Raw genomic sequence first — 25249 nt, 5'->3', positions numbered from 1 at the left:
CCTACTGCCCAGCTCACTCCCCATAGACCTGTATCAATAACAAACTAATGCCCCTGCCCAGCTCACTTCCCATAGCCCAGTATCAATCCCAAACTAATCCAACTGCCCAGCTCACCTTCCATAGCCCAGTACCAATCCAAAACTAATCCCACTGCCCGGCTCTTTCCCATAGCCCAGTACCAATCCCAAACTAACCCCATGTCTTGCTCTCTCCCCTTACCCCTGTACCAACCCCAAACTAATCCCACTGTCAAGCTCTCTCTCCATAGCACTGTACCAATCCCAAACTAATCCCACTGCCCACATTACTCCCAAGTGCCCTGTTTGAATCCCAAACTAATCCCGCTTTCCAGCTCATTTCCCACAGCCGAGCACCAATCCCAAACTATTCCCTCTGCACAGCTCACTTCCCATAGCCCTGTATCAATTCCAAACTCATCCCACTGCCCAGCTCACTCCCCACATCCTTGTCCCAATCCCAAACTAATCCCACTGCCCACCTCACTCCCCATATCCCTGTAGCAATCTCAAACTAATCCCACTGCCCAGCACACTTCCCATAGCCCTACATCAATCCCAAACTAATCCCACTGCCCAGCTCTCTCCCCATAGACCTGTATCAATCCCAAACTAATCAAACTGACCAGCTCATTTCCCATAGCCCAGTACCAATCACCAACTAATCCCACTGCCCCACTCTCTCCCCATAGCCCTGTACCAATCCCAAACTAATCGAACTGCCCAGCTAATTTCCCATAGCCCAGTACGAATCACAAACTAATCCCACTGCCCCACTCTCTCTCCATATCCCAGTAGCAATCCCAAACTAATCCCACAGTCCCACAGTCTCCCTATAGCCCTGTTCCAATCACAAACTAATTCCACTGTCCTGCTTCTTCCATAGCCCTGTATCAATCCCTAATGAATACCAATATCCCATCCTCTCCCTCTCGCTCTGTATCAATCCCAAACTAATCCCACTGCCCAGCTCACTCCCCACAGCCCTGTCCCAATCCCAAACTAATCTCACTCCACACTCTCTCCCATAGCCCAGTTCCAATCCCAAACTAAACCTACTGCTCCATTCTCTCCCCATAGCCCAGTGCCAATCCCAAACTAATCCCACTGCCCCATTCCCTCCCCATAGCCCAGTACCAATCACCAACTAATCCCACTGCCCCACTCTCTCCCCATAGCCCAGTATCAATCACAAACTAACCCCACTGCCCAGCTCACTTCGCATAGCCCAGTATCAATCACAAACTAATCCAACTGCCCAGCTCACTTTCCATAGCCCTGTACCTATCCGAAACTAATCCCACTGTCCGCTCTCTCTCCATAGCACTGTACCAATCCCAAACTAATCCCACTGCCCACATCACTCCCCAGTGCCCTGTATGAATCCCAAACTAATCCCACTGCCCCATTCCCTCCCCATAGCCCAGTACCAATCACCAACTAATCCCGCTGCCCCACTCTCTCCCCATAGCCCTGTATCAATCCCAAACTAATCAAACTGCCCAGCTCATTTCCCATAGCCCAGTACCAATCACAAACTAATCCCACTGCCCCACTCTCTCTCCATATCCCAGTAGCAATCACAGACTAATCCCACAGTCGCACAGTCTCCCTATAGCCCTGTTCCAATCACAAACTAATTCCACTGTCCTGCTTCCTCCATAGCCCTGTATCAATCCCTAATTAATATCAATGTCCCACCCTCTCCTTCTCGCTCTGTATCAATCCCAAGATAATCCCACTACCCAGCTCACTCCCCACAGCCCTGTCCCAATCCCAAACTAATCCCACTGCCCACCTCACTCCCCATAGCCCTGTACCAATCTCAAACTAATCCCACTGCCCAGCACACTTCCCATAGCCCTACATCAATCCCAAACTAATCCCACTGCCCACTCCCTCCCCATAGCCCAGTACCAATCCCAAACTAATCCCACTCCCCACTCACTCCCCATAGCCCTGTACCAATTCCACTCCCACTCACTCCCCATAGCCCTGTACCAATCCCAAACTAATCCCATTCCCCACTCTCTCCCCATAGCCCAGTACCAATCCCAAATTAATCCCGCTGCTCCATTCTCTCCCCATAGCCCAGTGCCAATCCCAAACTAATCCCACTGCCCAGCATACTTCCCATAGCTATGAATGAATCCCAAACTAATCCCATTGCCCCATTCCCTCCCCATAGCCCAGTACCAATCACAATCTAATCCCACTGCCCCACTCTCTCCCCAGAGGCCAGTACCAAACCCAAACGATTACCACTGCCCAGCTCACTCCCCATTGCCCTCTATCAATCACAAACTAATGCCACTGCCCAGCTCACTTCTCATAGCCCAGTATCAATCCCAAACTAATCTAACTGCCCAGCTCACCTTCCATAGCCCAGTACCAATACAAAACTAATCCCACTGCCCGGCTCATTTCCCATAGCCCTGTACCAATCCCAAACTAATCCTACTGTCCCGGTCTCTCCCCATAGCCCTGTATCAATCCCAAACTAATCCCACTGTCCCGCTCTCTCCCCATACCCCTGTACCAATCCCAAACTAATCCCACTGTCAAGCTCTCCCTCCATAGCACTGTACCAATCCCAAACTAATCCCACTGCCCTCATCACTCCCAAGTGCCCTGTATGAATCCCAAACTAATCCCGCTGTCAAGCTCATTTCCCATAGCCCAGCACCAATCCCAAACTATTCCCTCTGCACAGCTCACTTCCCATAGCCCAGCACCAATCCCAAACTAATCGCACTGCCCAGCTCACTTCCCATAGCCCTACATCAATCCCAAAATAATTCCACTGCCCAGCTCACTTCCCATAGCCCTGTATCAATCACAAACGAATCACAATGTCCCACTTTCTCACCACTGCCCTGTATCAATCCCAAACTAATCACAATATCCCATTTTTACACCGTTGCCCTGCATCAATTCCAAACTAATCCCACTGCCCAGCTCACTTTCCAAAACCCAGGATCAATCCTAAACTAATCCCATTGCCAGCTCACTCCCAATTGCCCTGTATCAATCCCAAATTGATCTCACTGCCCAGTTCACTCCCCACACCCCGGTTTCAATCCTAAACTAATCTCACTGTCCATCTCTCTCCCCATAGCCCAATATTGATCCCAAACTAATCCCACTGCCCAGCTCACTCCCCATAGCCCTGTGTCAAAGCCAAAATAATCCCACGGCCCAGATCACTTCCCATAGCCCTATACGAAGCCCAAACTAATCCCACTGCCCCATTTGCTCCCCATAGCCCAGTACCAATCACAAACTAATCCAACTGCCCCACTCTCTCCCCATAGCCCTGTATTAATCCCAAACTAATCACACTGCCCAGTTCTCTCCCCATAGCCCTGTATCAATCCCACAATAATCCCACTGCCCCACTCGCTACCCATAGCCCAGTGCCAATCCCACTGCCCCACTATCTCCCCATAGCCCAGTGCCAATCCGAAACAAATCCCACTACCCATCTCAATCCCCATAGCCCAGTATCAACCTCAAACTAATCCCACTGCCCACATCACTCCCCAGTGCCCTGTATCAATCCCAAACTAATCCCACTACCTAGTTCACTCACCATAGCCCTGTATCAATCCCAAATTAATCACACTGCCCAGCTCATTTCCCATAGCCCAGCACAAATCCCAAACTAATCCCACTGCCCAGCCCACTTCCCATAGCCCGGTAACAATCCCACACTAAACACACTGCCCAGCTCATTTCCCATAGCCCAGCACCAATCCCAAACTAATCACAATGTCCCACTTTCTCCCAATTGCCCTGCATCAATCCCAAACTAATCACAATGTCCCATTTTCACACCATTGCCCTGCATCAATTCCAAAGTAATCCCACTGCCCAGCTCACTTTCCATAGCCCAGTATCAATCCTAAACTAATCCCACTGACAACTCACTCCCCATTGCCCTGTATCAGTCCCAAACCAATCCCACTGCCCACATCACTCCCATAGCCCAATACCAATCCCAAACTAATCACACTGTCCAGCTCATTTCCCATACCCCAGCACCAATCCCAAACTAATCCCACTGCCCAGCTCACTAACCACAGCCCTGTACCAATCCCAAACTAATCCCACTGTCTCCTCACTCCCCATAGCCCAGTATCAAACCCAAACTAACCCCACTGTCCCGCTCTCCCCATAGCACATTATCAATCCCAAACTAATCCCACTGTCCCGCACTCTCTCCATATCCCAGTAGCAATCCCAAACTAATCCCACAGTCCCACAGTCTCCCTATAGCCCTGTTCCAATCACAAACTAATTCCACTGTCGTGCTTCCTCCATAGCCCTGTAACAATCCCTAATTACTACCAATGTCCCACCCTCTCCTTCTCGCTCTGTATCAATCACAAACTAATCCCTCTGCCCAGCTCATTCCCCATAGCCCTGTATCAATTCCAAACTAATCCCACTGCCCAGCTCACTCCCCACAGACTTGTCCCAATCCCAAACTAATCCCACTGCCCACCTCACTCCCCATAGCCCTGTAGCAATCTCAAACTAATCCCACTGCCCAGCACACTTCACATAGCCCTACATCAATCCCAAACTAATCCCACTCCCCACTCTCTCCCCATAGCCCAGTACCAATCCTAAACTAAGCCCGCTGCTCCATTCTCTCCCGATAGCGCAGTGCCAATCCCAAACTAATCCCACTGCCCAGCTCACTTCCCATAGCTATGAATGAATCCCAAACTAATCACATTGCCCCATTCCCTCCCCATAGCCCAGTACCAATCACAATCTAATCCCACTGCCCCACTCTCTCCCCAGAGCCCAGTACCAAACCCAATCGATTGCTACTGCCCAGCTCACTCCCCATAGACCTGTATCAATAACAAACTAATGCCCCTGCCCAGCTCACTTCCCATAGCCCAGTATCAATCCCAAACTAATCCAACTGCCCAGCTCACCTTCCAGAGCCCAGTACCAATCCAAAACTAATCCCACTGCCCGGCTCATTTCCCATAGCCCAGTACCAATCCCAAACTAATCCTACTGTCCCGCTCTCTCCCCATAGCCCTGTATCAATCCCAAACTAACCCCACTGTCTCACTCTCTCCCCTTACCCCTGTACCAATCCCAAACTAATCCCACTGTCAAGCTCTCTCTCCATAGCACTGTACCAATCCCAAACTAATCCCACTGCCCACATCACTCCCAAGTGCCCTGTTTGAATCCCAAACTAATCCCGCTTTCCAGCTCATTTCCCATAGCCCAGCACCAATCCCAAACTATTCCCTCTGCACAGCTCACTTCCCATAGCCCTGTATCAATCCCAAACTAATCCCACTGCCCAGCTCTCTCCCCATAGCCCTGTATCAATCCCAAACTAATCAAACTGACCAGCTCATTTCCCATAGCCCAGCACCAATCCCAAACTAATCCCACTGGCCAGCTCACTTCCCATAGCCCTGTATCAATTCCAAACTCATCCCACTGCCCAGCTCACTCCCCACAGCCTTGTCCCAATCCCAAACTAATCCCACTGCCCACCTCACTCCCCATAGCCCAGTAGCAATCTCAAACTAATCCCACTGCCCAGCACACTTCCCATAGCCCTACATCAATCCCAAACTAATCCCACTCCCCACTCCCTCCCCATAGCCCAGTACCAATACTAAACTAAGCCCGCTGCTCCATTCTCTCCCCATAGCGCAGTGCCAATCCCAAACTAATCCCACTGCCCAGCACACTTCCCATAGCTATGAATGAATCCCAAACTAATCACATTGCCCCATTCCCTCCCCATAGCCCAGTACCAATCACAATCTAATCCCACTGCCCCACTCTCTCCCCAGAGCCCAGTACCAAACCCAAACGATTCCTACTGTCCAGCTCACTCCCGATAGACCAGTATCAATAACAAACTAATGCCCCTGCCCAACTCACTTCCCATAGCCCAGTATCAATCCCAAACTAATCCAACTGCCCAGCTCACCTTCCATAGCCCAGTACCAATCCAAAACTAATCCCACTGCCCGGCTCATTTCCCATAGCCCAGTACCAATCCCAAACTAATCCTACTGTGCCGCTCTCTCCCCATAGCCCTGTATCAATCCCAAACTAACCCCACTGTCCCGCTCTCTCCCCTTACCCCTGTATCAATCCCAAACCAATCAAACTGACCAGCTCATTTCCCATAGCCCAGCAACAATCCCAAACTAATCCCACTGCCCAGCTCACTCCCATAGCCCTACATCAATCCCAAAATAATTCCACTGCCCAGCTCACTTCCCATAGCTATGTATGAATCCCAAACTAATGCCACTGCCCAATTCCCTCCCCATAGCAAAGTACCTATGACAAACTAATCCCACTGACCCACTCTCTCCCCCAAGGCCCAGGACCAATAACAAACTAATTCCACTGTCCCGCTTCCTCCATAGCCCTGTATCATCCTCAATTAATGCCAATGTCCCACACTCTACCTATCGCTCCGTATCAATCACAAACTAATCCCTCTGCCCAGCTCACTCCCCGTAGCGCTGTATCAATCCCACACTAATCCCATTGCCCAGCTCACTCCCAAAAGCCCTGTCCCAATTCCAAACTAATCCCACTGCCCGCCTGACTCCCCATAGCCCTGTGTCAATCCCACAATAATTCCACTGCCCAGCTCACTTCCCATAGCTATGTATGAATCTCAAACTAATCCCACTGCCCCATTCCCTCCCCATAGCCCAGTACCAATCCCAAACTAATCCCACTGCCCCACTGTCTCCCCATAGCTCAGTACCAATCACAAACTAATCCCACTGCCCAGCTCACTCCCCATAGCCCTGTACCAATCCCAAACTAATCCCACTCCACACTCTCTGCCATAGCCCAGTTCCAATCCCAAACTAACCCCACTGCTCCATTCTCTCCCCATAGCCTAGTGCCAATCCCAAACTAATCCCACTGCCCAGCACACTTCCCATAGCTATGTGTGAATCCCAAACTAATCCCACTGCCCTATTCCCTCCCCATAGCCCAGTACCAATCACCAACTAATCCCACTGACCCACTCTCTCCCCGTAGCCCAGTACCAAAACCAACAGATTCCCACTGCCCAGCTCACTCCCCATAGCCCAGTATCAATCACAAACTAATCCCATTGCCCAGCTTACTCCATAGAGCCCTGTCCCAATCCCAAACTAATACCACTGCCCACCTCACTCCCCAAGCCCTGTACCAATCTCAAACTAATCCCACTGCCCAGCACACTTCCCATAGACCTACATCAATCCCAAACTAATCCCACTGCCCCAATCTCTCCCCATAGCCCAGTACCAGTCACTAACTAATCCCACTGACCCACTCTCTCCCCATAGCCCAGTACCAATCCCAAACTAATCCCACTGCCCAGCTCACTCCCCATAGCCGAGTACCAATCACAAACTAATTCCACTGCCCCACACTCTCCCCATGGCCCAGTACCAATCACAAACTAATTCCACTGTCCCGCTTCCTCCATAGCCCAGTATCAAACCCTAATTAATCCCACTGTCCCACACTCTCCCTATCGCTCCGTTTCAATCACAATATAATCCCTCTGCCCAGCTCATTCCCCATAGCCCTGTATCAATCCCAAACTATTCCCACTGCCCAGCTCTCTCCCCATAGCCCTGTATCAATCCCAAACTATTCCCTCTGCACAGCTCACTTCCCGTAGCGCTGTATCAATCCCAAACTAATCCCATTGCCCAGCTCTCTCCCCATAGCCCAGCACCAATCCCAAACTAATCCCACTGCCCAGCTCACTTCCCATAGCCGTGTATCAATTCCAAACTAATCCCACTGCCCAGCTCACTCCCCACAGCCTTGTCCCAATCCAAAACTAATCCCACTGCCCATCTCTCTCCCCATTGCCCTGTAGCAATCCCAAACTAATCCCACTGCCCAGCACACTTCCCATAGCCCTACATCAATCCCAATCTAATCCCACTCCCCACTCTCTCCCCATAGCCCAGTACCAATCCTAAACTAAGCCCGCTGCTCCATTCTCTCCCCATAGCGCAGTGCCAATCACAAACTAATCCCACTGCCCAGCACACTTCCCATAGCTATGAATGAATCCCACACTAATCACATTGCCCCATTCCCTCCCCATAGCCCAGTACGAATCACAATCTAATCCCACTGCCCCACTCTCTCCCCAGAGCCCAGTACCAAACCCAAACGATTCCTACTGCCCAGCTCACTCCCCATTGACCTGTATCAATAACGAACTAATGCCCCTGCCCAGCTCACTTCCCATAGCCCAGTATCAATCCCAAACTAATCCAACTGCCCAGCTCACCTTCCATAGCCCAGTACCAATCCAAAACTAATCCCACAGCCCGGCTCTTTTCCCATAGCCCAGTACCAATCCCAAACTAATCCTACTGTCCCGCTCTCTCCCCATAGCCCTGTATCAATCCCAAACTAACCCCACTTTCCCGCTCTCTCCCCTTACCCCTGTACCAATCCCAAACTAATCCCACTGTCAAGCTCTCTCCATAGCACTGTACCAATCCCAAACTAATCCCACTGCCCACATCACTCCCAAGTGCCCTGTTTGAATCCCAAACTAATCCCGCTTTCCAGCTCTCTCCCCATAGCCCTGTACCAATCCCAAACTAATCAAACTGACCAGCTCATTTCCCATAGCCCAGCAACAATCCCAAACTCATCCCACTGCCCAGCTCACTTCCCATAGCCCTTCATCAATCCCAAAATAATTCCACTGCCCAGCTCACTTCCCATAGCTATGTATGAATCCCAAACTAATGCCACTGCCCCATTCCCTCCCCATAGCAAAGTACCAATGACAAACTAATCCCACTGTCCCGCTTCCTCCATAGCCCTGTATCATCCTCAATTAATCCCAATGTCCCACACTCTACCTATCGCTCCATATCAATCACAAACTAATCCCTCTGCCCAGCTCACTCCCCGTAGCGCTGTATCAATCCCAAAGTAATCCCATTGCCCAGCTCACTCCCCAAAGCCCTGTCCCAATCCCAAACTAATCCCACTGCCCGCCTGACTCCCCATAGCCCTGTGTCAATCCCACAATAATTCCACTGCCCAGCTCACTTCCCATAGCTATGTATGAATCCCAAACTAATCCCACTGCCCCATTCCCTCACCACAGCCCAGTACCAATCCCAAACTAATCCAACTGCCCCACTCTCTCCCCATAGCTCAGTACCAATCACAAACTAATCCCACTGCCCAGCTAACTCCCCATAGCCCTGTACCAATCCCAAACTAATCCCACTCCACACTCTCTGCCATAGCCCAGTTCCAATCCCAAACTAACCCCACTGCTCCATTCTCTCCCCATAGCCTAGTGCCAATCCCAAACTAATCCCACTGCCCAGCACACTTCCCATAGCTATGTGTGAATCCGAAACTAATCCCACTGCCCCATTCCCTCCCCATAGCCCAGTACCAATCACCAACTAATCTCACTGACCCACTCTCTCCCCATAGCCCAGTACCAATCACAAACTAATCCCACTGCCCAGCTCACTTCCCATAGCCCAGTATCAATCACAAACTAATCCCACTGCCCAGCTCTCTCCCCATAGCCCAGTATCAATCACAAACTAATCCCACTGCCCAGCTCACTCCCCATAGCCCAGTATCAATCACAAACTAATCCCACTGCCCAGCTCTCTCCCCATAGCCCTGTATCAATCACAAACTAATCCCACTGCCCAGCTCACTTCCCATAGCCCAGTATCAATCAGAAACTAATCCAACTGCCCTGCTCACTTTCCATAGACCAGTACCAATCCAAAACTAATCCCACTGCCCGGCTCATTTCCCATAGCCCTGTACCAATCCCAAACTAATCCTACTGTCCCGCCCTCTCCCCATAGCCCTGTATCAATCCAAAACTAATCCCACTGTCCCGCTCTCTCCCCCTGCCCCTGTATCTATCCGAAACTAATCCCACTGTCCCGCTCTCTCTCCATAGCACTGTACCAATCCCAAACTAATCCCACTGCCCACATCACTCCCCAGTGCACTGTATGAATCACAAACTAATCCCACTGCCCAGCTCTCTCCCCATAGCCCTGTATCAATCCCAAACTAATCAAACTGCCCAGCTCATTTCCCATAGCCCAGTACCAATCACAAACTAATCCCACTGCCCCACTCTCTCCCCATAGCCCTGTACTAATCCCACTCCACACTCTCTACCCATAGCTCTGCACCAATCCCAAACTAATCAAACTGCCCACCTCATTTCCCATAGCCCTGTACAAATCCCAGTGCCCCTCTCTCTCCTCACAGCCCAGTTCCAATCACAAACTAATTTCACTGTCCCGCTTCCTCAATAGCCCTGTATCAATCCCTAATTAATCCCACTGCCCCACACTCTCCCTATCGCTCCGTATCAATCACAAACTAATCCTCCTGCCCAGCACACTCCCCAAAGCCCTGTATCAATCCCAAACTAATCCCATTGCCCAGTTTACTCCCCAGAGCCCTGTCCCAATCCCAAACTAATACCACTGCCCACCTCACTCCCCAAGCCCTGTACCAATCTCAAACTAATCCCACTGCCCAGCACACTTCCCATAGACCTACATTAATCCCAAACTAATCCAATGGCCCCACTCGCTCCCCATAGCCCAGTACCAATCCCAAACTAATCCCACTGCTCCATTCTGTCCCCACAGCACAGTGCCAATCCCAAACTAATCCCACTGCCCAGCTCACTCCCCATAGCCCCGTGTCAATCCCAAAATAATTCCACTGCCTAGCTCCCTTCCCATAGCTATGTATGAATCCCAAACTAATCCCACTGCCCCATTCCCTCCCCATAGCCCAGTACCAATCACAAACTAATCCAACTGCCCAGCTCACTTCCCATAGATCAGTACCAATCACAAACTAATCCCACTGCCCCACTCTCTCCCCATAGCCAAGTACCAATCACAAACTAAATCCACTGTCCCGCTTCATCCACAGCCCTGCATCAATGCCTAATTAATCCCAATGTCCCACACTCTCCTTATCGCTCTGTATCAATCCCAAACTAATCCCTCTGCCCAGCTCACTCCCCATAGCCCTGTATCAATCCCAAACTAATCCCACTGCCCATCTCACTACCCCTAGTGCTGTATCAATCCCAAACTAATCCCATTGCCCAGCTCACTCCCCATAGCCCTGTCCAAATCCCAAACTAATCCCACTGCCCACCTCACTCCCCATAGCCCTGTACCAATCTCAAACTAATCCCACTGCCCAGTATACACCCCCTAGCCCTGTGTCATTCCCACAAAAATCCCACTGCTCCATTCTCTCCACATAGCCCAGTTCCATTCCCAAAATAATCCCACTGCCCAGCACACCTCCCATAGCTATGTATGAATCCCAAACTAATCCCACTGCCCCATTCCATCCCCATAGCCCAGTGCCAATTACCAACTAATCCCACTGCACCACTCTCTCCCCATAGCCCAGTACCAAACACAAACGATTCCAACTGCCCAGCTCACTCCCCATAGCCCTGTATCAATCACAAACTAATCCCACTGCCCAGTTCACTTCCCATAGCCCAGTATCAATCCCAAACTAATCCAACTGCCCAGTTCACTTCCCATAGCCCTGTATCAGTCACAAACTAATCCAACTGCCCACCTCACTCTCCATAGCCCTGTATCAATCACAAACTAATCCCACTGCCCAGTTCACTTCCCATAGCCCTGTATCAATCACAAACTAATCCAACTGCCCAGCTCACCTTCCATAGCCCAGTACCAATCCAAAACTAATCCCACTGCCCGGCTCATTTCCCATAGCCCTGTACCAATCCCAAGCTAATCCCACTGCCCCGCTCTCTCCCCATGCCCTGTATGAATCCCAAACTAATCCTGCTGTGCAGCTCATTTCCCATAGCCCAGCACCAATCGCAAACTATTCCCTCTGCAAAGCTCACTTCCCATAGCCCTGTATCAATCACAAACTAATCCCACTGCCCCGCTCTCTCCCCATGCCCTGTATGAATCCCAAACTAATCCTGCTGTGCAGCTCATTTCCCATAGCCCAGCACCAATCGCAAACTATTCCCTCTGCACAGCTCACTTCCCATAGCCCTGTATCAATCACAAACTAATCCCACTGCCCAGCTCTCTCCCCATTGCCCTGCATCAATCCCAAACTAATCACAATATCGCAATTTTTCACCATTGCCCTGCATCAATTCCAAACTAGTCCCACTGCCCAGCTCACTTCCCATAGATCAGTACCAATCCAAAACTAATCCCACTGCCCAGGTCACTTCCCATAGCCCAGTACCAATCCAAAACTAATCCCACTGCCCAGCTCTCTTCCGATAGACCTGTATCAATCCCAAACTAATCCCACTGTCCTGCTCTCTCTTCATAGAACTGTACCTGTCCCAAACTAATACCACTACCCACATCACTCCCCAGTGCCCTGTATGAATCACAAACTAATCCCACTGTCCCGCTCTCTCTCCATAGCCCAGTATCAATCCCAAACTAATCATAATGTCCCACTTTCTCACCATTGCCCTGCATCAATCCCAAACTAATCACAATATCGCAATTTTACACTATTGCCCTGCATCAATTCCATACTAATCCCACTGCCCAGCTCACTTTCCATAGCCCAGTATCAATCCTAAACTAATCCCACTGACAGCTCACTCCCAAATGCTCTGTATTAATCCCAAACTGATTTCACTTCCTAGTTCACTCTCCATAGCCCGGTATCAATCCTAAACTATTCCCACTGTCCCGCTCTCTCTCCATAGCCCAATACTAATCCCACTGTCCCGCTCTCTCCCCATAGCCCGGTATATATGTTAAACTAATCCCACTGTCCCGCTCTCTCTCCATAGCCCAATATCAATCCCAAACTAATCCCACTGTCCCGCTCTCTCCCCAAAGGACTGTATCAATCCTAAACTAATCCCACTGTCCCGCTCTCTCTCCATAGCCCAGTATCAATCACAAACTAATCCCACTGTCCCGCTCTCTCTCCATAGCCCCGTATCAATCCCAAACTAATCCCACTGTCCCGCACTCTCCCTATCGCCCTCTATCGATCGCAAACTAATCCCACTGCCCAGCTCAATCCCCATAGCCCTGTATCCATCCCAAATTAATCCCACTGCACATCTCACTTCCCATAGCCCAGTACCAATCCCAAACTAATCCCACTGCCCAGCTCACTTCCCATAGCCCCGTATCAATCCCAAACTAATCACAATGTCCCAGTTTCTCCCCATTGCCCTGTATCAATCCCAAACTAATTCCATAGCCCAGTCTCACTCCTAAAGTAATGCCACTGACAGCTCACTCCGCATTGCCCTGTATCAATCCCAAACTGATCTCACTGCCTCGTTCACTCCCCAGTGCCCTGTATCAATCCCAAACTAATCCCACTGCCCACATCACTCCGCATAGCCCTGTATCAATCCCAAACTAATCACACTGTCCAGCTCATTTCCCATAGCCCAGCACCAATACCAAATTTATCCCACTGCCCAGCTCACTAAACATAGCCCTGCACCAATCCCAAACTTATCCCACTGTCTCCTCACTCTCCATAGCCCAGTTTCAATCCCAAACTAACCCCACTGTCCTGCACTCCCCATAGCCCTGTATCAATCCTAATCTAATTCCACTCTCCCGCTCTGTCTCCATATCCCAGTAGCAATCCCAAACTAATCCCACTGTCCCGCTCTCTCCCCATAGCCCTGTAACAAACCCAAACTAATCCAACTGTCCCACAGTCTCCCTATAGCCCTGTTCCAATCACAAACTAATTCCGCTGTCCCGCTTCCTCCATAGCCCTCTATTAGTACCTAATTAATCCCAATGTCCCACACTCTCCCTGTCGCTCTGTATCAATCACAAACTAATCCCTCTGCCCAGCTCACTCCCCATTGCCCTGTATCAATCCCAAACTAATCCCACTGCCCATCTCACTTCCCATAGCTCAGGACCAATCCGAAACTAATCCCACTGCCCAGTCCACTTCCCATAGCGCGGTATCAATCCCAAACTAATCCCACTGCCCAGCTCACTCCCCTTGGCCCTTTATAAATCTCAAACTAATCCCACTGCCCAGCACACTTCCATTGCCGTACATCAATCCCAAACTAATCCCACTGCCCCACTCTCTCCCCATAGCCCAGTACCAATCCCATACTAATCCCACTGCTCCATTCACTCCCCATAGCCCAGTGCCAATCCCCAACTAATCCCACTGCCCAGCTCACTCCCCATAGCCCTGTGTCAATCCCAAAATAATCCCATTGCCCAGCTCACTTACCAGAGCTATGCATGAATCCTAAACTAATCCCACTGCCCCATACGCACCCCTTAACCCAGTACCAATCACAAACTAATCCCACTTCCCAGCTCACTTTCCATAGCCCTGTATCAATCCCAAACTAATCCAACTGCCCAGCTCACCTTCAATAGCCCAGTACCAATACAAAACTAATCCCACTGCCCGGCTCATTTCCCATAGCCCTGTGCCAATCCCAAACTAATCCCACTGCCCAGCTCACTCCCTATAGCCCAGTGTCAATCCCAAAATAATTCCACTGCCCAGCTCACTTCCCATAGCTATGTATGAATCCCAAACTAATACCACTGCCCCACTCTCTCCCCATAGCCAAGTACCAATCACAAACTAAATCCACTGTCCCGCTTCATCCACAGCCCTGCATCAATCCCTAATTAATCCCAAATGTCCCACACTCTCCCTATCGCTCTGTATCAATCCCAAACTAATCTCTCTGCCCAGCTCACTCCCCATAGCCCTGTATCAATCCCAAACTAATCCCACTGCCCATCTCACTTCCCGTAGTGCTGTATCAATCCCAAACTAATCCCATTGCCCAGCTCACTCCCCATAGCCCTGTCCAAATCCCAAACTAATCCCACTGCCCACCTCACTCCCCATAGCCCTGTACCAATCTCAAACTAATCCCACTGCCCAGCACACTCCCCCTAGCCCTGTGTCAATCCCACAATAATTCCACTGCCCAGCTCACTTCCCTTAGCTATGTATGAATCCCAAACTAATCCCACTGCCCCATTCCCTCCCCATAGCCCAGTACCAATCACAAACTAATCCCACTGCCCCACTCTCTCCCCATAGCCCAGTACCAATCACAAACTAATCCCACAGCCCAGCTCACTCACCATAGCCCTGTACCAATCCCAAACTAATCCCACACCACACTCTCTCCCATAGCCCAGTTCCAATCCCAAAATAATCCCACTGCCCAGCACACCTCCCATAGCTATGTATGAATCCCGAACTAATCCCACTGCCCCATTCCCTCCCCATAGCCCAGTACCAATCACCAACTAATCCCACTGCCCCACTCTCTCCCCATAGCCCAGTGCCAATCCCAAATTTATCCCACTGCCCAGCACACCTCCCATAGCTATGTATGAATCCTGAACTAATCCCACTGCCCCATTCCCTCCCCATAGCCCAGTACCAATCACCGACTAATCCCACTGCCCCACTCTCTCCCCATAGCCCTGTACCAATCTCAAACTAATCCCACTGCCCAGCACACGCCCCCTAGCCCTGTGTCATTCCCACGAAAATTCCACTGCCCAGCTCACTTCCCACAGCTATGTATGAATCCCAAACTAATCCCACTGCCCCATTCCCTCCCCATAGCCCAGTACCAAGCACAAACTAATCCCACTGCTCCATTCTCTCCCCATAGCCCAGTGCCAATCCCAAAATAATCCCACTGCCCAGCACACCTCCCATAGCTATGTATGAATCCCAAACTAATCCCACTGCCCCATTCCCTCCCCATAGCCCAGTACCAATCACCAACTAATCCCACTGCCCCACTCTCTCCCCATAGCCCAGTACCAAACCCAAACGATTCTAACTGCCCAGCTCACTCCCCATTGCCCTGTATCAATCACAAACTAATCCCACTGCCCAGTTCACTTCCAATAGCCCAGTATCAATCACAAACTAATCCAACTGCCCAGCTCACCTCCCATAGCCCAGTACCAATCCAAAACTAATCCCACTGCCAGGCTAATTTCCCATAGCCCTGTACCAATCCCAAGCTAATCCTACTGTCCCGCTCTCTCCCCATAGTCCTGTATCAATCCCAAACTAATCCCACTGCCCCGCTCTCTCCCCATGCCCATGTACCAATCGCAAACTAATCCCACCGTCCTGCTCTCTCTCCATAGCATTGTACCAATCCCAAACTAATCCCACTGTCCCGCTCTCTCTCCATAGCACTGTACCAATCCCAAACTAATCCCACTGCCCACATGACTCCCCAGTGCCCTGTATGAATCCCAAACTAACCCCGCTGTGCAGCTCATTTCCCATTGCCCAGCACCATTCGCAAACTATTCCCTCTGCACAGCTCACTTCCAATAGCCCTGTATCAATCACAAACATATCCCACTGCCCAGCTCTCTCCCCATAGCCCTGTATCAATCCCAAACTAATCAAACTGCCCAGCTCATTTCCAATAGCCCAGTACCAATCACAAACTAATGCCACTGCCTGACTCTATCCCCATAGCCCAGTACCAATCACAAACTAATTCCACTGTCCCGCTTCCTCAATAGCCCTGTATCAATCCCTAATTAATCCCACTGTCCCACACGCTCCCTATCGGTCCGTATCAATCTCAAACTAATCCCACTGCCCAGGACACTTCCCATAGACCTACATCAATCCCAAACTAATCCCACTGGCCCACTCTCTCCCCATAGCCCAGTACCAATCCCAAACTAATCCCACTGTCCATTCTCTCCCCATAGCCCAGTGCCAATCCCAAACTAATCCCACTGCCCAGCTCACTCCCCATAGCCCAATACCAATCACAAACTAATTCCACTGTCCCGCTTCCTCCATAGCCCTATATCAAACCCTAATTAATCCCACTGCCCCACACTCTCCCTATCGCTCCGTATCAATCACAATCTAATCCCTCTGCCCAGCTCATTCCCCATAGCCCTGTATCAATCCCAAACTGATCCCTGTGCCCATCTTACTCCCCATAGCCCTGTATCAATCCCAAACTAATCCCACTGCCCATCTCACTTCCCGTAGCGCTGCATCAATCCCAAACTAATCCCATTGCCCAGCTCGTCCCCATAGCCCTGTCCCAATCCCAAACTAATCCCACTGCCCACCTCACTCCCCATAGCCCTGTACCAATCTCAAACTAATCCCACTGCCCAGCGCACTTCCCATAGACCTACATCAATCCCAAACTAATCCCACTTCCCCACTCGTTCCCCACAGCCCAGGACCAATCCCAAACTAACCCCACTGCTCCATTCTCTCCCTATAGCCCAGTGCCAATCCCAAACTAATCCCACTGCCCAGCACACATCCCATAGCTCTGTATGAATCCCAAACTAATCCCACTGCCGAGCTCACTCCCCATAGCCCTGTATCAATCACAAACTAATCCCACTGCCCAGCTCACGCCCCATGACCCTCTATCAATCGCAAACTAATCCCACTGCCCAGCTCTCTCCCCATAGTCCTGTATCAATCACAAACTAATCAAACTGTCCAGCTCATTTCCCATAGCCCAGCACCAATCGCAAACTAATCCCACTGCCCTGCTCACTTCCCATAGCCCTACATCAATCCCAAAATAATTCCACTGCCCAGCTCCATTCCCATAGCTATGTATGAATCCCAAACTAATCTCACTGTCCCGCTCTCTCTCCATAGCCCAGTATCAATCTGTAAACTAATCATAATGTCCCACGTTCTGCCCATTGCCCTGCATCAATCCCAAACTAATCACAATATCGCAATTTTTCACCATTGCCCTGCATCAATTCCAAACTAGTCCCACTGCCCAGCTCACTTCCCATAGATCAGTGCCAATCCAAAACTAATCCCACTGCCCAGCTCACTTCCCATAGCCCAGGACCAATCCAAAACGAATCCCACTGCCCAGCTCTCTTCCGATAGACCTGTATCAATCCCAAACTAATCCCACTGTCCCGCTCTCTACCCATAGCCCTGTACCAATCCCAAAATAATCCCACTGTCCTGCTCTCTCTTCATAGAACTGTACCAGTCCCAAACTAATCCCACTACCCACATCACTCCCCAGTGCCCTGTATGAATCCCAAACTAATCCCACTGTCCCGCTCTCTCTCCATAGCCCAGTATCAATCCCAAACTAATCATAATGTCCCACTTTCTCACCATTGCCCTGCATCAATCCCAAACTAATCACAATATCGCAATTTTACACCATTACCCTGCATCAATTCCAAACTAATCCCACTGCCCAGCTCGCTTTCCATAGCCCAGTATCAATCCTAAACTAATCCCACTGACAGCTCACTCCCCATTGCTCTATATTAATCCCAAACTGATTTCACTGCCTAGTTCACTCCCCATAGCCCGGTATCAATCCTAAATTATTCCTACTGTCCCGCTCTCTCTCCATAGCCCAATACTAATCCCACTGTCCCGCTCTCTCCCCATAGCCCGGTATCTAATTTAAATTAATCCCACTGTCCCGCTCTCTCTCCATAGCCCAATATCAATCCCAAACTAATCCCACTGTCCCGCTCTCTCCCCAAAGGACTGTATCAATCCTAAACTAATCCCACTGTCTCGCTCTCTCTCCATAGCCCAGTATCAATCACAAACTAATCCCACTGTCCCGCTCTCTCTCCATAGCCCCGTATCAATCCCAAACTAATCCCACTGTCCCACAATCTCCCTATCGCCCTCTATCGATCGCAAACTAATCCCACTGCCCAGCTCAATCCCCATAACCCTGTATCCATCCCAAATTAATCCCACTGCACATCTCACTTCCCATAGCCCAGTACCAATCCCAAACTAATCCCACTGCCCAGCTCACTTCCCATAGCCCTGTATCAATCACAAACTAATCACAATGGCCCACTTTCTCCCCATTGGCCTGTATCAATCCCAAACTAATCCCACTGCCCAGCTCACATTCCATAGCCCAGTCTCACTTCTAAAGTAATGCCACCGACAGCTCACTCCGCATTGCCCTGTATCAATCCCAAACTGATCTCACTACCTCGTTCACTCCCCAGTGCCCTGTATCAATCCCAAACTAATCACAATATTGCATTTTTACACCATTTCCCTGCATCAATCCCAAACTAATCCCACTGCCCAGCTCACATTCCATAGCCCAGCATCAATCCTAATGTAATGCCACTGACAGCTCACTCCGCATTGCTCTGTATCAAACCCAAACTGATCCCACTGCCCACATCACTCCGCATAGCCCTGTATCAATCCCAAACTAATCACACTGTCCAGCTCATTTCCCATAGCCCAGCACCAATCCCAAATTTATCCCACTTCCCAGCTCACTAACCACAGAACTGCACCAATCCCAAACTAATCCCACTGTCTCCTCACTCTCCATAGCCCAGTTTCAATCCCAAACTAACCCCACTGTCCCGCACTCCCCATAGCCCTGTATCAATCCTAATCTAATTCCACTCTCCCGCTCTATCTCCATATCCCAGTCGCAATCCCAAACTAATCCCACTGTCCCGCTCTCTCCCCATAGCCCTGTAGCAAACCCAAACTAATCCCACTGTCTCACAGTCTCCCTATAGCCCTGTTCCAATCACAAACTAATTCCGCTGTCCCGCTTCCTCCATAGCCCTGTATTAGTACCTAATTAATCCCAATGTCCAACACTCTCCCGATCGCTCTGTATCAATCACAAACTAATCCCTCTCCCCAGCTCACTCCCCATTGCCCTGCATCAATCCCAAACTAATCCCAATGTCCCGCTCTCTCTCCATAGACCTGTATCAATCCCAAACTAATCCCACTGTCCCACACTCTCCCTATCGCCCTCTATCATTCACAAACTAATCCCACTGCCCAGCTCAATCCCCATAGCCCTGTATCAATCCCACTGCACATCTCACTTCCCATAACCCAGTACCAATCCCAAACTAATCCCACTGCCCAGCTCACTTCCCATAGCCCTGTATCAATCCCAAACTAATCACAATGTCCCATTTTCTCCCCATTGCCCTGTAACAATCCCAAACTAATCACAATATTGCATTTTTACACCATTACCCTTCATCAATCCCAATCTAATCCCACTGCCCAGCTCATATTCCATAGCCCAGTATCAGTCCTAAAGTAATGCCACTGACAGCTCACTCCGCATTGCTCAGTATCAAACCAAACTGATCCCACTGCCCACATCACTCCGCATAGCCCTGTATCAATCCCAAACTAATCACACTGTCCAGCTCATTTCCCATAGCCCAGCACCAATCCCAAATTAATCCCACTGTCCCGCTCTCTCCCCATAGCCCTGTAACAAACCCAAACTAATCCCACTGTCCCACAGTCTCCATCTAGCCCTGTTCCAATCACAAACGAATTCCGCTGTCCCGCTTCCTCCATAGCCCTGTATTAGTACCTAATTAATCCCAATGTCCAACACTCTCCCGATCGCTCTGTATCAATCACAAACGAATCCCTCTGCCCAGCTCACTCCCCATTGCCCTGCATCAATCCCAAACTAATCCCACTGCCCATCTCACCTCCCATAGCCCAGGGCCAATCCAAAACTAATCCCACTGCCCAGTCCACTTCCCATGGCGCAGTATCAATCCCAAACTAATCCCACTGCCCAGCTCACTCCCCATAGCCGTGTCCCAATCCCAAACTAATACCACTGCCCACTTCACTCCACATAGCCCGGGACCAATAACAAACTGATCCCACTGCCCAGCACACTTCCCATAGCCGTACATCAATCCCAAACTAATCCCACTGCCCCACTCTCTCTCCATAGCCCAGTACCAATCCCATTCTAATCCCACTGCTCCATTTTCTCCCCATAGCCCAGTGCCAATCCCAAACTAATCCCACTGACCAGCTCACTCCCCATAGCCCTGTGTCAATCCCAAAATAATCCCACTGCCCAGCTCACTTTCCATAGCTATGTAGGAATCCCAAACTAATCCCACTGCCCCATTCCCTCCCCATAACCCAGTACCAATCACAAACTAATCACACTGCCCAGCTCACTTCCCATAGCCCTGTATCAATCCCAAACTAATCCAACTGCCCAGCTCACCTTCCATAGCCCAGTACCAATACAAAACTAATCCCACTGCCCGGCTCATTTCCCACAGCCCTGTGCCAATCCCAAACTAATCCTACTGTCCCGCTCTCTCCCCATAGCCCTGTATCAATCCCAAACTAATCCCACTGTCCCGCTCTATCCCCATATCCCTGTACCAATCCCAAACTAATCCCACTGTCCCGCTTTCTCTCCATAGCACTGTACAAACCCAAACTAATCCCACTGCCCACATCACTCCCCAGTGCCCTGTGTGGATCCCAAACTAATCACGCTGTCCAGCTCATTTCCCATAGCCCAGCACCAATCCCAAACTAATCCCACTGCCCAGCTCACTCCCCATAGCCCAGTACCAATCACAAACTAATTCCACTGCCCCACTCTCTCCCCATTACCCAGTACCAATCACAAACTAATTCCACTGTCCCGCTTCCTCCATAGCCCAGTATCAAACCCTAATTAATCCCAATGTCCCACATTCTCCCTATCGCTCCGTTTCAATCACAATATAATCCCTCTGCCCAGCTCATTCCCCATAGCCCTGTATCAATCCCAAACTATTCCCTCTGCACAGCTCACTTCCCATAGCCCTGTATCAATCCCAAACTAATCCCACTGCCCAGCTCTCTCCCCATAGCCCTGTATCAATCCCAAACTAATCAAACTGACCAGCTCATTTCCCATAGCCCAGCACCAATCCCAAACTAATCCCACTGCCCAGCTCACTTCCCATAGCCCTGTATCTCTTCCAAACTAATCCCACTGCCCAGCTCACTCCCCACAGCCTTGTCCCAATCCCAAACTAATCCCACTGCCCACCTCACTCCCCATAGCCCTGTAGCAATCTCAAACTAATCCCACTGCCCAGCACACTTCCCATAGCCCTACATCAATCCCAATCTAATCCCACTCCCCACTCTCTCCCCACAGCCCAGTACCAATCCTAAACTAAGCCCGCTGCTCCATTCTCTCCCCATAGCCCAGTACCAATCACAATCTAATCCCACTGCCCCACTCTCTCCCCAGAGCCCAGTACCAAACCCAAACGATTCCTACTGCCCAGCTCACTCCCCATAGACCTGTATCAATAACAAACTAATGCCCCTGCCCAGCTCACTTCCCATAGCCCAGTATCAATCCCAAACTAATCCAACTGCCCAGCTCACCTTCCATAGCCCAGTACCAATCCAAAACTAATCCCACTGCCCGGCTCATTTCCCATAGCCCAGTACCAATCCCAAACTAATCCTACTGTCCCGCTCTCTCCCCATAGCCCTGTATCAATCCCAAACTAACCTCACTGTCCCGCTCTCTCCACTTACCCCTGTACCAATCCCAAACTAATCCCACTGTCAAGCTCTCTCTCCATAGCACCGTACCAATCCCAAACTAATCCCACTGCCCACATCACTCCCAAGTGCCCTGTTTGAATCCCAAACTAATCCCGCTTTCCAGCTCATTGTCCATAGCCCAGCACCAATCCCAAACTATTCCCTCTGCACAACTCACTTCCCATAGCCCTGTATCAATCCCAAACTAATCCCACTGCCCAGCTCTCTCCCCATAGCCCTGTATCAATCCCAAACTAATCAAACTGACCAGCTCATTTCCCATAGCCCAGCAACAATCCCAAACGAATCCCACTGCCCAGCTCACTTCCCATAGCCCTTCATCAATCCCAAAATAATTCCACTGCACAGCTCACTTCCCATATCTATGTATGAATCCCAAACTAATGCCACTGCCCCATTCCCTCCCCATAGCAAAGTACCAATGACAAACTAATCCCACTGTCCCACTCTCTCCCCATAGCCCAGTACCAATCACAAACTAATCCCACTGCCCAGCTCACTCCCCATAGCCCTGTACTAATCCCACTGCCCCTCTCTCTCCCCACAGCCCAGTTCCAATCACAAACTAATTTCACTGTCCCGCTTCCTCAATATCCCTGTATCAATCCCTAATTAATCCCACTGTCCCACACTCTCCCTTTCGCTCCGTATCAATCACAAACTAATCCTCCTGCCCAGCTCACTCCCCATAGCCCTGTATCAATCCCAAACTAATCCCACTGCCCAGCTCACTCCCCATAGCCCTGTACCAATCCCAAACTAATCCCACTCCACACTCTCTGCCATAGCCCAGTTCCAATCCCAAACTAACCCCACTGCTCCATTCTCTCCCCATAGCCTAGTGCCAATCCCAAACTAATCCCACTGCCCAGCACACTTCCCATAGCTATGTGTGAATCCGAAACTAATCCCACTGCCCCATTCCCTCCCCATAGCCCAGTACCAATCACCAACTAATCCCACTGACCCACTCTCTCCCCATAGCCCAGTACCAAACCCAACCGTTTCCCACTGCCCAGCTCACTCCCCATAGCCCAGTATCAATCACAAACTAATCCCACTGCCCAGCTCACTTCCCATAGCCCAGTATCAATCACAAACTAATCCCACTGCCCGGCTCACTTTCCATAGACCAGTACCAATCCCAAACTAATCCTACTGTCCCGCCCTCTCCCCTTAGCCCTGTACCAATCCCAAACTAATCCCACTGTCCCGCTCTCTCCCCCTGCCCCTGTACCTATCCGAAACTAATCCCACTGTCCCGCTCTCTCTCCATAGCACTGTACCAATCCCAAACTAATCCCACTGCCCACATCACTCCCCAGTGCCCTGTATGAATCACAAACTAATCCCACTGCCCCACTCTCTCCCCATAGCCCTGTACTAATCCCACTCCACACCCTCTACCCATAGCCCTGTACCAATCCCAAACTAATCAAACTGCCCAGCTCATTTTCCATTGCCCAGTACCAATCAAAAACTAATCCCACTGCCCACCTCACTCCCCATAGCCCTGTACCAATCTCAAACTAACCCCACTGCCCAGCACACTCCCCCTAGCCCTGTGTCAATCCCACAATAATTCCACTGCCCAGCTCACTTCCCATAGCTATGTATGAATCCCAAACTAATCCCACTGCCCCATTCCCTCCCCATAGCCCAGTACCAATCACAAACTAATCCCACTGTCCCACTTTCTCCCCATAGCCCAGTACCAATCACAAACTAATCCCACTGCCCAGCTCACTCCCCATAGCCCTGTACTAATCCCACTGCCCCTCTCTCTCCCCACAGCCCAGTTCCAATCACAAACTAATTTCACTGTCCCGCTTCCTCAATAGCCCTGTATCAATCCCTAATTAATCCCACTGTCCCACACTCTCCCTTTCGCTCCGTATCAATCACAAACTAATCCTCCTGCCCAGCTCACTCCCCATAGCCCTGTATCAATCCCAAACTAATCCCATTGCCCAGTTTACTCCCCAGAGCCCTGTCCCAATCCCAAACTAATACCACTGCCCACCTCACTGCCCAAGCCCTGTACCAATCTCAAACTAAGCCCACTGCCCAGCACACTTCCCATAGACCTACATCAATCCCAAACTAATCCCACTGCCCCAATCTCTCCCCATAGCCCAGTACCAATCCCAAACGAATTCCACTGGTCCATTCTCTCCTCATAGCCCAGTGCCAATCCCAAACTAATCCCACTGCCCAGCTCACTCCCCATAGCCGAGTACCAATCACAAACTAATTCCACTGCCCCGCTTCCTCCATAGCCCAGTATCACACCCTAATTAATCCCAATGTCCCACATTCTCCCTATCGCTCCGTATCAATCACAATCTAATCCCTCTGCCCAGCTCATTCCCCATAGCCCTGTATCAATCCCAAACTATTCCCTCTGCCCATCTCACTTCCCGTAGCGCTGTATCAATCCCAAACTAATCCCATTGCCCAGCTCTCTCCCCATAGCCCTGTATCAATCCCAAACTAATCCCACTGCCCAGCTCATTTCCCATAGCCCTGTATCAATTCCAAACTAATCCCACTGCCCAGCTCACTCCCCACAGCCTTGTCCCAATCCCAAACTAATCCCACTGCCCACCTCACTCCCCATAGCCCTGTTGCAATCTCAAACTAATCCCACTGCCCAGCACACTTCCCATAGCCCTACATCAATCCCAATCTAATCCCACTCCCCACTCTCTCCCCACAGCCCAGTACCAAT

The 25249-nt window shown here is 50.4% G+C and overlaps 1 protein-coding gene across 1 annotated transcript in view; it reads right to left on the bottom strand.

Moving 5' to 3' along the window:
* Positions 1 to 25249, bottom strand: part of LOC140392375 (C-type lectin domain family 4 member E-like) — an 89997-nt gene that overhangs the window by 2425 nt on the left and 62323 nt on the right. The window lies entirely within an intron of this gene.

This window comes from Scyliorhinus torazame, chromosome 16, assembly GCF_047496885.1.
Source record: "Scyliorhinus torazame isolate Kashiwa2021f chromosome 16, sScyTor2.1, whole genome shotgun sequence".
NCBI lineage: Eukaryota > Metazoa > Chordata > Chondrichthyes > Carcharhiniformes > Scyliorhinidae > Scyliorhinus > Scyliorhinus torazame.
The sequence above is the reverse complement of the archived record's forward strand: the minus strand, read 5'-3'. Positions and strand labels throughout refer to the sequence as shown.